Source organism: Bos javanicus, chromosome 6, assembly GCF_032452875.1.
Source record: "Bos javanicus breed banteng chromosome 6, ARS-OSU_banteng_1.0, whole genome shotgun sequence".
NCBI lineage: Eukaryota > Metazoa > Chordata > Mammalia > Artiodactyla > Bovidae > Bos > Bos javanicus.
In genome coordinates this window covers 17,454,722-17,468,799 of record NC_083873.1, presented here as the reverse complement: position 1 = coordinate 17,468,799, position 14,078 = coordinate 17,454,722, and the positions used below count along the sequence as shown (strand labels likewise).

The window sequence follows — 14,078 nt, the reverse complement described above, 5'->3', positions numbered from 1 at the left end:
GCCACATCAATATGTCAAGGTTTGGATGCTGCCCGGTTTCCAATGTGCTCAGGATGACTGAGGACTGTCTCAGACAGCAGAGGGCTTTCTTTTCAAGCAGTTTCATCACTTGCACACACTGTACATTTTTGGTTTAAAATAGCAAACAGCCCAGCACAGACATCTAATCTCTGGGAAGGCAGTAGGATTCCCACCGGGCTGCTGCTAGAGGGCAGGGCCACAGGGACAAGCAGGAGATCCTGCACCGTTGGCACAAAGCACAACCACCAGTGAGGTAACTTAGCAGGGCTACGGCAGAGTCGCACACAGCCTCAGCCCCCAACCCAGGGTGCAGCAAGCCCAGGGGATTCTGAACCATCTGCACGTGACCTATACAGAAAAGAACCTCCCTAACAGGCCAAAAAGAGGAAGACTTTTTTTTTTTTTTTTTCACATGTGTGCAGAATGTGCCTGTCTCATAAAAAAACCCTTCACAGGAAACACAGCAGCCAGCTTGTCAGAAATATCTCATTGGCTCAAACAGGAATATAGCTTCCCTTTACTTTTCCCACCAGTCTAGAACAGTGGGCTACAATGTAGCACAGGAAGAGCACACAGCATCCGCCACTGAGGTGCAGGAAGAAAACGTCACAATATCGACACTCACATTTATATTAAAACATTTAAGCTTTACAAAATATTTTTAATATACAGACCATCTCAGAAAAGGCCTGCATTTGCTCTGTATGTCAGATGCGCAAGAGTACCAAGTGCACTGAAGATGCTAATAACAAAAGCACAAGGAGACTCAAGAAAATGGCAAAGCTGACAGTTACCTGACTTCTAGTAACAACTCTTTAAGAGCCTGCCTTAGTGCTAAAATCTATGATGAGATCTACCAAGAAGCTAACCAAAATAACTAGAGATTATTTTATTTGAAAGAAGAATCTGCAGCTTCCATCAATGACTATAAACAGTACCCTAAGTGTATACTCTGAGTTATTAGATAAATGTGTAATTTATGTAGGTAATTCATAAATAATTACAGTGGTCAAATGTTTTAACTGATTGGGAACTGCAATCAAAAATATTCTCTCATCACTGATTTATATATATGTATCTGATTTATATTTATATATATATTATATTTATATATATCTGTAATATCAACTGACTTTATCTTTTCCCCTTCCCCAGACAGACTAACCTAATTCATCTTCTGTCTGTACCGATGCTCATACCTGTGTCAGGGAAAGTATCCAACCTCTGTAAGGTGAGATTCAGCCATGAAGAGCCAGAGGGTAAAAGGAATGAAGTAGTGATAACATGCTACAACATGAATGAACCTTAAAAATACTCTGCTAAATCAAAGGAGCAAGTGACAAAGGACTGCCTATTACGATTCCATTCTTATAAAATGTCCCAAACAGAGAAATCTATTGAGACAAAAAAAACAAGATTAACTGGTTGCTCAGACCTGGGGTGGTGGGGTAAGGGAATAGGGAGATGGGTGTGACAGCTGAAGGGTGTGGGATTACTTTCCGTGGTGATGAGAATGCTCTAAAACTGACTGTGGTGATGGTCACACACATCTGTGAACATGTTAAAAACCATTAACTGTACCCCTCAAATGGCTGAATTGTACTGCACGTGAATTACATCTCAGTAAAGCTATTTAGAATATATAATCATTGAATAAATGCTAAATACATGAGTAAATTCCTCCTTCCCAATTAAAAAAAAAAAAAAAAGGTAGAGGATAAAACCCTCCCAGACATGTTCTCCCTGCGTCAAAGTGCTATGTGGCTTAATCCTTGTCCACAGGGCTAAACTGTGACTTTAAAATGACAAGATGCTTGCTTGTGAAGTGCAGTGTCTGGGTGATAACTGTGAGCAAGGAATTCTAGGAATATACTGGGCTGTGAAAAAAGGAAAAGCAGAAAGAGGTATGAGTTGGTTCTCTGAAGGCAGACCTTTAACAATCAGCAACTCAACTGCATGGAACCATCCAAACTAGATGCCCAGATCTCATTTGTATGGTTAGTCTGCACTGCGGGTGCCCCCAGAACTTACTAATGGACAACAGGATGCCTTCCCAGAGCCAGGCAAAAGCAGTCCTGGGTCAGTTCTCCCCAATTCTCATACCATCAGACCTTACTGTACTCCTAGAGCAGAAAAACTCCTTTGCCAAAGCACTAATGTCAGATGGTTTCAATATTGATAAAGCAATGCAAGAGAGAGATGCAAATATGATGGAGCTCAGGGGTCTGGCACCCAGAAGCCCAGGGGCTTTCAGACAAAGAAAGCACATGGATGTGACTGTGCCTCGCTCAGTCCATGCCATCCCCACTTGTTACCACTTCTAGATAAGAAAACCAAGAGTCCAAAGTGTTAGGAGCTCCTTCAAAGACCAATAGCCAGTAAATGCCTTGCCTAACTTCTTGTCAATACTACTCCCACCCAGTTCCCATGAAATTAGCAACAGAACTTAAAGAAAAAACTAAAAGCCTTTTAAAATTTATTTTTCCACAAGTAGCCAACTATTTTCAAATTTCTCATTGCATACACATTACTGAATTTATTGGTTATCTGAATAGTTTCTGAATAAACATTACATACACACCTCACATGTCCCTGAATTATGAACCAGTTTCTCAGTTGTAGGCTAAATGTCACATTTTTCTTGCTCTTTCCATCTTGGGAGCAAACATTTCCTTTTGAAAGTTTTAATCTCTAATTTCCCCAATTAGATACATGAGACTGCCTCAAAAATCTAGTTAATAAGAACTTACATTATTACATGTGGTTTTAGTTTAGAATTATTTAATAAATAGTATGGAAGACATGAAAACAAACATGCCCAGGCCTTTAATTCACAGATCTATCCTGATACCTATTCCTAGCAGGTAGTGATTCCCTGCCATGGATTTTGACCAAATATTTCCTATCTGTGATAACTAACATCATTTTCAAGGCAATAGTTTCCTGCTGTGTTTCCAACTATTAGGAAAATCTTCAAACTGTAAGTAAAGAAATGGAAACAGAGAGGTAAAAGTAATTTGCCCACTGGACAGCGCCAAGTAGCTGATCCTGGATTTGGATTCAGGCATTCAAGATCCAGGGCATGTGTTCTCAGCCCTACGTGATATAAGCAAATGTAAACTTGTCTACCTTCCTGAGATCCTGTTTCCCTAATTCTAATTGTGGTTAAGTCCAAAAATAACTCTTTAAAATGTGGTTAGAGAGTAAGCAGAGTCAATGTAAAGGTTCCTGGTGATGGTGCTAATGAAAGAGACACAGTACCAAGAACTGCACAGAGGAGATCTGACTCCTAGCCTTTCTTCTTACCAACCATCAGTTAACTTGGCAGCCATGTTGATAAACTTGCCAATTTAAAATGCTTTATGATGGATGTCCTAACTTATTTTACATTAAATATAAATAAAACAAAATGCTCTATAAATTATTGATTTCTTAAGTAAGTCTTAGACTACTTACTATGCATAACCTTTTAATTTAAAAAAGTGTTTATTAAAGCAACTTTCCTGGCCCAACTCAAACAGAACTATCTCCATAACCACTTTAAAACAAGTAAATCAAATACTCTCTATCATATTTCAGATGGTCCGCAAGTCAAGAAAGGCTGGCACATACAAAAACTACTGTCTTCAGAAACTGCTGTCATATACTAACAATAGGGCTCAGCACAATGACTTTCAAAATAAGTACCTTCAGTGAATATTTATGAGATGAATGAGAAATCATTCCTCAAATAAACATTCTTTGGTGTTTGTCTTCATCCTACCAGGAAACTCATTTAACCCTAGACTTGAGGGCTAATTCAGAGACTGCTACAACAGGTAACTTCTTCTGATAGTGAAAGGAAATAACATGTTTTCTCTGGTTACTGTACCATCCTACAACAGTCAAAAGAGGGTCTTTCTTCTGAAATAAATTACATGAAATGAGCCAAGCTAGTGCTGGAAAGCATTTTCTTGTTATCAAAATGGTTAATATGCTTTATATATAAACACGTGTTATTTGCTTAGTTACGTCTGACTTTTTGCGACCCACCGGCCTATAGCCCACCAGACTTCTCTGTCCATGGGATTTTTCAGACAAGAATAATGGAGTGGTCACCATTTCCTTCTCCAGGGGAACTTCTTGACCCAGGGATCTGAACCCATGTCTCCTCTGTCTCCTGCACTGCAGGCAGATTCTTTACCTGCTGAGCCATATATATATTTATATATAAAAAGCTTGCATAAATCAAGAAAGATATGATCCAGTGATTCAGATAAACATAAATACGCAAAAACACATTTATCTGAAGTCTATTTAAATAGACTTATTTCTATAATCTATTTAATTCTGTATAACTTATAAAAATAGATTATAAATATGTATTTTTAACAAGGTTTCATTTTAGCATTGTTTAAAATAAGAAAGACAAAAAGCACCCATAATTGAGGATAAAATCAATAAACTAAAATACTCATATACCTGGGTAGTATCCAGCCATGGCAACAGATGATGATATAGATCTTTACTTATTCATATGGGAAGATGAGCAACAACATATTTTTGATGAAAAATTTTAACAGTAACCTTATGAGCCGTCTTATTAAAAAAAACTTGTATTATACGTAGAGTTGGAGAAAGAAAATTTTAAGGAAAACATAAATGAAACCATTATATAAGTGACAGAAGGCACTTGCATTTTTTTCTGTTCTTTAATGAATTTTCCCCTAACTTTAAAAATATATATATTACCTTAAAACAACAACAGAGACATTTTCTTTTGAGAGAAAGAAGATTGTTTCTAATAATTATCTTCTTACCAAAAAAGCTTTCTTTTTTTTTTTTTAAGGAAACCCACTGTTATAACTTCTCAGGAATGATCACAATTCCAGTTAATTCTAAGCTAATTTCTCTTACTTAACCTAATATCGTAATACCACAAAAATCACTACAAACAGCTCCTAGAAACAAAGCACCTACCACATTTTAATTGCTTATTGTGCAAAGAAGACTCTTTGGCAGCAGATTTTTGCCTATAAAACTCAGTTCTTATGGAATAAGGTGGCAACATCATTCACCAAGGAGATTCCAAAAATGACAAAAACCTCTGGCCACACTGCTATTTGATTAATCTATTGAGTCCTTAAGATATGTGGACACTGGGACCCTAGAATTAAGCAATAGGAATTCCCATAAAAATTAAGCATTTATCAAAATGTGGCTGATACACCCAAGAAACAAATATTTCCTGGGACTTTTCAAGAACACATTGAGCAATTACATGATTATGTGTTGAATAAACCAGAAGACAATTTTCAAGTATTCTGAGAACTTATTTAAGCCACCACTAGAGCCAAACCACTTACATTGTTTAATAAAGCACAAATATAACAGACGCTTTTAATCTTCAATATAATTTATTGACACTAACTCAGGATTATTCTTTAGAGGGAGGAACTAGTTTATAAAATGGGTCCCAGCTTCTAAATCAGGGCTATGTGGCGTTGAATCCAAGTTCTACCACTTACTAAACTCTGAGACTACAGTGAACAATGAAACCCATGTGTGTCACTATCTTGAATGAAAAGACGGGAAAACTGGTAGTGTTCCTTCCACAGTGATATAGTGAGTATTTAATAAGAAAAATGCAAGTAAAGTGAATTCATTAGATATTATACAGTAGTATATTAATACTATTCCTCCCTCACCTGTGGTCAGTATGCACTTCTATTTTTTATCACACAGAGGCTTCTACACAAGGTTCAGGCAGCATTAGAGGGAAGTGAAGTGATACTTGTGAGGCATTGCTGACTTAGATAAATTATAGACCAAAATGATGTCCATAATGTAAAATGCTGGGTTGCAGATATGGGTTAATTTTTTGTTTTCTTAACATAGAAAACATAAAATAGTCCTTAAGTCAAACTCATGTACGTCTGTCCTAAAACTTGCTCCTCTTTCTAAATTTATTGTTTCCACTAACACTGCCCCTCCATCATCAGGCTAGAACTTTCTCCATCTGTTTTGTATTTCCTCCAGTTTCTCCTCTCTTCACTGCATCTAACTTGTTGCCTTAAACTCTAGCACTTTTTACTAGCACCATAGTTATTACTACCAAAAGTAATGTTAAAGACATTTATAATTTCATACATTTTTTATGTTCACAAACCCTCTACAGGTTAAAGCGCTGCAATATGCAGCAAATTTGGAAAAATCATCGTGGGCACAGGACTGGAAAAGGTCAGTTTTCATTCCAATCCCAAAGAAGGGAAATGCCAAAGAATGCTCAAACTACTGCACAATTGCACTCATCTCACATGCTAGCAAGGTAATGCTCAAAATCCTCCAAGCTAGGCTTCAACAGTACATGAATCAAGAACTTCCAGATGTTCAAGCTGGATTTAGAAAAGGCAGAGGAACCAGAGATCAAATTGCCAACATCCACTGGATAATAGAAAAAGCTAGAGAATTCCAGAAAAACATCTACTTCTGCTTCATTGACTACTCTAAAGCCTTTGACTGTGTAGATCACAACAAACTGTGGAAAATTCTTAAAGATATGGGAATACCAGACTACCTTACCTGCCTCCTGAGAAACCTGTATGCAGATCAAGAAACAACAGTTAGAACCTGACATGGAACAATGGACATCAAAATTGGGAAAGGAGTAATCAAGGCTGTATATTGCCACCCTGCTTATTTAACTTCTATGCAGAGTACATCATATGAAATGCCGGGCTGGATGAAGCACAAGCGGGAATCAAGATTACTGGGAGAAATATCGATAACCTCATATATGCAGATGACACCAGCCTTATGGTAGAAAGCGAAGAGGAATTAAAGAGTCTCTTGATGAAGGTGAAAGTGGAGATGAAAAAGCTGGCTTAAAACTCAACATTCAGAAAACTAAGATCATGGCATCCAGCCCCATAACTTCATGGCAAATAGATAGGGAAATAATGGAAACAGTAAGAGAGTTTGTTTTCCTGGGCTCCAAAATCACTGCAGATGGTGACTGCCACCATGGAATTAAAAGATGCTTACTCCTTGAAAAAAAAGCAATGACAAACCTAGACAGCACATTAAAAAGCAGAGACATTATTCTGCCTACAAAGGTCCGTATAGTGAAAGCTATAGTTTTTCCAGTAGTCATGGAGAATGTGAGAGCTGGACAATAAAAAGGGCTGAGTGCCAAAGAATTGATGCCTTCAAACTGTGGTGCTGGAGAAGACTGTTGAAGAGTCCCTTGGACAGCAAGGAGATCAAACCAGTCAATCCTAAAGGAAATCAACCCTGAATATTCATCAGAAGGACTGATGCTGAAGTTCCAATACTTTGGCCACCCGATGGAAGAGTCGACTCATAGGGAAAATCCTGATGCTGGGAAAGCTAGAAGGTAGGAGGAGAAGGGGATGACAGAGGATGAGATGGTTGGATGGCATCACTGACCCAATGTACATGAGTTTGAACAAGCTCTGGGAGATGGTGAAGGATAGGAAAGCCTGGCATGCTACAGTCCACAGGGTCACAAAGAATTGGACACAACTAAGCTATTGAACCACAAATACGTTAAAAATCTTTAACATCTTCCTGATGAGAAATACATGGATTCAACAATCATTTAGCATCTTCTGAGTGCCAGTGATGGCAGTGATAGCTGAAGTTGCAGAAAACACCCTGCTGCTGCTGCTGCTAAGTCGCTTCAGTCGTGTCCGACTCTGTGCGACCCCATAGACGAAGTCCACCAGGCCCCTCCATCTCTGGGATTCTCCAGGCAAGAACACTGGAGTGGGTTGCCATTTCCTTCTCCAAAGCACCCTGCAGTGAGGGTCAAAGTCTGATCCAAGCATGGTACCACTACTTACTAGCTGTGTGATCCTGCCAAATTACCTACTTTATCTGACCGAGCATTTTTTGGTCTAGTTTTACAGCAGTCCTTTAACCACTTGTATGATCCCTATGCCTCAATCTCCTCATCTGTAAAATAGGGCTATTCAGGATATCACAGGGTTCCTGTGAAGACTAAATCACCTAATATACATTAAGTGCTCAGAACAGGTCCTGGCACTTACTCAAGACTCAAAACTAACAGCTAATGTCTAGTCCATGGACTATATACTTCATGTTCAGATCATTTCTAAGCTCAATTTCAGGTTTGTGATTCTGTATTAGTCTGTATTTTGTTAAAGGCTCTCCATTTAAATATAGATTGATATCTGCTGTTACTGCTCTACATTAATACATTTTAACAAGTTTTGCTCTATATATTCCACAAATATCTGCAGAGTAACTTGCTCTAATGCCAAGTAGTATAACTGGTTGTGAGCACAGAGATGAGTAAGAGAAGCTCCCTATCTAAAGGAACTAACAGTGAGTGAGACAGACAGACACAGAGACAACAACGATTGTAAGCAGTGATAACAGGTTTGAAGAAGGTTCTGTGGGAGCCAGGAGAGAGCAGAGTCTCTTACCTGGTGGTAAAGTCAGGAGGAGCGTCCTGGAGGAGATACTATGTAGCCCAGATCTTCAGGGATGAACAAGACTATGCCAGCAGAAAGAAAAAACAGGGCATTCCAGGGAGAGCAAGCTATAACAACCCAAAGACAGGAATTTGGGAAAGCGATAGGATGCGGGTGTGGAAATGTAGCTTAACTGTAAGCTGCAGGGTAAGGAGGCAAGGCTTGAAAGGTAGATGAGCTCAGACTGCAGAAAGCTTTGAAAAGAATGCTAAAGAACGTGGGTCCGTGGAGGAAGGATACAACCCCCCTGAGGTCTCCACGAACAGAGTGCCAGCGGTCTCCGTGAGGGACAGGGCTGAGTGGTAGTGAGTGAGCTTTGGGGCCATAGCGCCTGACTGCTGCCTAGGTATAAGACCTTGCATGAATCACTGAGGATATCTGAACCTCAGTTAAATTACTGAAAGTCTACCTGGTCATTATTTTTCTAAACCTTACTTTAGGTAAGAATCACTGAAGTACCTGGGTTAAAGTGTACACGAATGGCTCGCAGAGGGGCCTACAGATTTGCTTTTTTAATAAGAACACTAGTAAACTCGGATGTAGTTGTTCTGCCTTCCATAAACACTATTACTAATGCAGAGTACCCTATATTGTACTTTTGTCAGGATCAGTAGAAGAAGTGGCAGCCTATGTTACAGGTTAAGAAACCAAGGTTCAGAGAGTAAGCAGCAGACACCGAGATCTAGATCTTCTGGTCACGGGTCAGGAGCAGACACCGAGATCTCGATTTTTCTGACTCCAGCAGCAGTGCTCTGCTGCAGCTCCCATCGTGCATACGCACATATGTCACCACTACTGGCCGTGGCCATCGGTCTGATCCGTGATCGTGACTCAGGGGACAACCACGCTCTCATTGTCCCCTCCTTCTGAAGCTTGGCGCATCGAGTAGTAACTTCTGCTCCTCAGCAGCAGCTGTAGCCTCCGTCTCTCCCGCACCCTCATTCACTTTCCCCATGGGAGAGCGACTCATATCTGGTGATTTGGAGGAAGAACCGAGCAAGAACAGACTGACCCTTTGTTCTCTCTTGGGGCCAGCTTGCCCCAACACGAGTTTGCTCTTGTCCCCAGCTCCACTGGAGGTAAACTCCCTGCCCCTGTTGGGGACGTCTGTGACTTACTGGTGTTCCACGTGGGGAGGTCAAAGGAAGTCCAAACTTGTGTCATGCTTCAGGCCACTTTCTCCAGCCTGATTAATAATGAAGCTCATATTCTGCTCCCCATCTGTCCAGCTCCTTGTCTCCTGCTGGACTGATTCTTGACTGGAAGAGGGCCTCAAAACATCAACCATAACCAAATGTGAATGTAATCTAATAATACTTTTAAATACTGACTTCAAAATTTTTTAGGGTTAAATCACATTGTTGGGTTAACCCCATCCCTCGCTTAAAAAGGTGTACTGCCTTTGACTCTACAATTCCACTTCTAGTAATTCATTTCAAAGAAACAGAATGTGTGCTAAGATATACTTAGAAAATATGCATTCCATCAAATCTTGCTTTAGAGGTAAAAAAAGTGATACTATATCTAAATGTTTTACCAACAAAGGACAGATTAAATAAATTAGGCAATACATTAGCTATCATTAAAAATGTTGTTACAGAAGAGTAAAAAAGATATCCACTGTATACGGGTGGGAAAACAAGAAAAAAATGGTATATTATGCTCCCATGGCCATGAGTATATAACATATATATTTATGTATGTTTACATGTATTTCTAAACGTGCACAGAAAGAGGTCTAAAAGGCTGCATGGTGAGCTTTGATGACCATCTCTGACAGCAGGATCCTAGGAATTTCATATTTTTTATTCCTTTTGGTCATCTGAGTTTTCTAGTGTACTGCTTTTTTTAATGAAAGTATTTTCTTTTTATTTTCATAAAAAATAGCTAAGCATTACTGAAAAGAAACTGCCAACAAAATCGTCAAAGTAATAATTTGGGGTTTTATATTTTAATCAACATATGATTCATTTAATCAGTGTTTTATGTTCCAGAAGGCAGTAATGGTTGGTTATTTTAAATGACAATTAACAACTCTTCAAACCTTAAAAAGGGAAGAGCCATGATTCCATTGCTTACTAAACCAAAGCAGGTTCCTACTGCCCCTGAGGATAGGCTGTTATCTTTAGCATGGAGATTACTACACCCAGCCAGTTTTCATTTGTATAAATTGCCTAGCTCAGTACCTGACACATGGTAATAGTTTAAAAAAAAAAAAAAAGTTAATTGTTCTCCCTTTCCAAAGAATTTGAGTTTTAATTTTAAACTTTTTACTTATACCAAAAAATTGAGTAAAAACCAATTCAAGCAACATCTTGGAGACTTGATTCTTTTCCTAACCCTGTCAGCTACTTAGCTGGTTAGCCCAGTTATAGTAAACAGTAAACATTTTTTACTTTGGTAAAAATTTTTACTTTGGTACTGCTGGTTTTCAGACTTTAAAAAAAAAAAAAATCTAAGTTTTGGAGTCTAAGACAAAGTTTGACACACTGGAGATAAGATCACAATACGTTTTTTCCGGGGTCCAAGTCATATGAACTAGAGTGCCAAGATGCTGTGTGTTCATAATTATTACAAGGTAGAATATATACTGTTTAAAATTGGAGAACGCTAACTCTACATTGATATATATATTTAACATTCATTGACTTTTACTGAGAGAAAAAGAAAAGTCTTGAAAGGGTGGAAGCTGGAATTTTCCAATGAGACTAGAAAAGCACTGATTTCTCCTTGCTGCCCGGCCAGCCTATCCCCTTGGACCTGATTTTTTTAGGTGCCAGGAAAGCAAGAAAGACTTAAGTCAGAAGAAAATTCCAAGGGGAAAGAAAAATAACTCGCCTGTCGTCCTCTACATTCACAAGACGTTCTTAAATCTCTTCTCTATAGATTGTTCGCAGTGGGGAGAAGAAACCCAGCTCTCAAAGGATGAAGGAAAAAAAGTCTCCTAAATAAAAATCAATTATTACCCCAATCCAAGGACTTAAGAGTCATCTGGCAATTTCATACCAAATATCAGAAGGATATAAGAATTTTAACAAATCTTTAATTTAGAAATCTGTTCCCTCATGCATCTCATTCCCTTAGTAGAAGAAATGGTGCTCTCCTAACAACTAGGAGAGAAAAAAAGAGCCCAAGAGAAGAAAGCTGCCTCCCCAAAACTTTTATTTACACAGATATTTTCTTAAGGTTATTGTAAGGCCTTTACCCAGTCATCCAGATTCCAGATCAGCACAGTGACACGGTAAGAAACAACAATTTCTCCCCTTTCTCAGGAGCTTCCTAAATACAGTCAAGCACCTTCTGTGGCAGGATTCCACCAGGCTGGGATGAGACTTGTGCTTTGCTTCCTTAGCTAGAAAACAGAGTGCTTTCGCAGGGTCTGCGCCATCTGAATTGCACGTCAATCACATAAGGTAAGCAAGCCAGACATTAATATGCCTCAAGATCAACAGGGAAACAAAGGCTGACGGAGGCCCAAGGCTCTTGATGGAGAGTCATGGAGAGTGATGGACATGGGACTACACCCCCAATCTACTGACATCTTGCCCAGGACTTTCCTCCTCCACAGGCTCAGCCTTCACAAGAGACTGCCTACCTCCACCTAATAAAGACTCAAAAATTTTGCTCTCCATATTGCCAAAGGATATAATCAATTTACAACACATACTGGTCTAGAAAACTCAGCACTGATGCTACTACACGTATTTAGAAAATACACGCAGAATTTTTTAGTGTCTCAAAATACGTCACGTGTTATTGAAAAAAGAAATATCCTTTCTATCTGGGAAAGAATAAAAATGAATTGAGAAGCATTAACCATATGATACTGCAACATAATTGAAGATAGTTTTCTTTTTATTATGACTTCATTTCTGTCTCAAGTACCCTTCTGAAAAAAAGCATTTCCATCATCTCTTCTTGTTCAATTAGGTTTCCAGGACCTAAGTAAAGATAAGCACTTCTCAGGATCAGTCCTCAAATGAGGACCCAGTCCCATTCTTTTTCACTCTAGCAGGGAGCTCTCCAGCTGACTGTTTTCAGCTATTACTTGGAAACTTGACATTCTGCAAGCAATGACTCTGACTTCTTCATTAAAGACATGGTCTAAATGTGTTTTTTTTTCCACTGATGCAACAAATCAAAAAAAGTAATATAATAAAACACTAAGGATTATTTAGTAGACACCTTCAGATTTTCATATAGGATTTGGTTGAATAAAGACAGATCCTTTGGACATATCCGAAAACCATACATGAAAATTTTCTAGTACATTATTTATTCAGCAAATCTACTGAAGTGTCTATTCTGTGCTTTCCTAACACATAACTATCTCAAAGTTCATCAGTAATCTCTGATTAACTGATCAATTATCATTTGCAGTTGGATAGGCTTTATTGCAAAAATGTTCAGAATTTTTTTTTTTAAAAAAAAGGACTTACAAAAATACCTTTGTATGTCAGCTTTTAACAGTTTTGGTAACTATTTCATACAGAATCTGACAATAATAAAAGAAAATTAAAACTACGCTAGAGCCACTCCTCTTTTTAAATTATAGCACCTTCTTTTACAGCAAAGTCGACAGTTCCTACAGGAACTTCACAAGGTCACAATTAATGTTTAAAAAGTGATCATCAATCTAAAATATATTTTAAAAATTATTTAAATAAAGTCCAATGGCTGGTACCATACATATAGCTAAAATTTCATAAGAATTGAGGCCTAAATGAAGTGTCTGAGAGTGTATCTTTGGTTATAAAGCTGAGAGTTTAAAAAAAAAATTGAGTAAGGACCTGCTGGGACAGTACAAAGCATTACCAAGTCTCTCAAATGCTACAATATTAGCTTTCTACATACTGGATCAGTGTGGCATGATCACTGAAGTGATAACTTTAAGATACAAGTTTGAAATGACTATCTTCTTTAAAAAAACATTCAGTTCCACAACAGCAGCACCTACATAATGCTGAGTTCTACTTTTGCCTTAGAATCAAATATATGTGCTTTTCTGTTGGCCCAAGGACAGTGCTGGCATATTTTCTCTTTAAATTTCAAGTTTATCTTGAAATCAAAGGGAAACCAGTTTTATAAAATCCTATCTATAATATGTAAATGAGGAGCAAGGGGAGTTAGAGACGAATGGAATGATCCCATTGCTTAAAAAAATGTCAGTCACATACACCAAAAACAGTTCTGCCTAAATAACTAACAGGATTAGTTAAAAACAAGACTCAAAAGTTGTAAAAAATTTCTCAGTTGGTATTATGAAAAATACATGTGAGGTAACAAGTTGAAGTCCAGATAGAGCCATTTATGAGGTCCTTACTCTGTCCTGTTAGAATTACAGAAGTCTGTCTGCAAGAAAGAAATGGATCAAAATAATGGGATTGATGAGACCAAGTTGAGGACCTGCATGTGGGCAGGGGGAGGGGAACTTCAAAGAGCAAGATTTTCTGCAAGTTGGCTTAATAGTCTTGTTTTAGTGAAACTAGGTTGTTCTCATGCCTTTATGAATGAACAAGAAATTTCAAGGGTCATTTCGAAAAAACCTATCTGACTAAC

The 14,078-nt window shown here is 38.3% G+C and overlaps 1 protein-coding gene across 8 annotated transcripts in view; it reads right to left on the bottom strand.

Annotated features, from left to right (window-relative positions):
- Nucleotides 1-14,078, bottom strand: part of LEF1 (lymphoid enhancer binding factor 1) — a 116,892-nt gene that overhangs the window by 92,967 nt on the left and 9,847 nt on the right. The gene's annotated exons all lie outside the window — the stretch shown is intronic.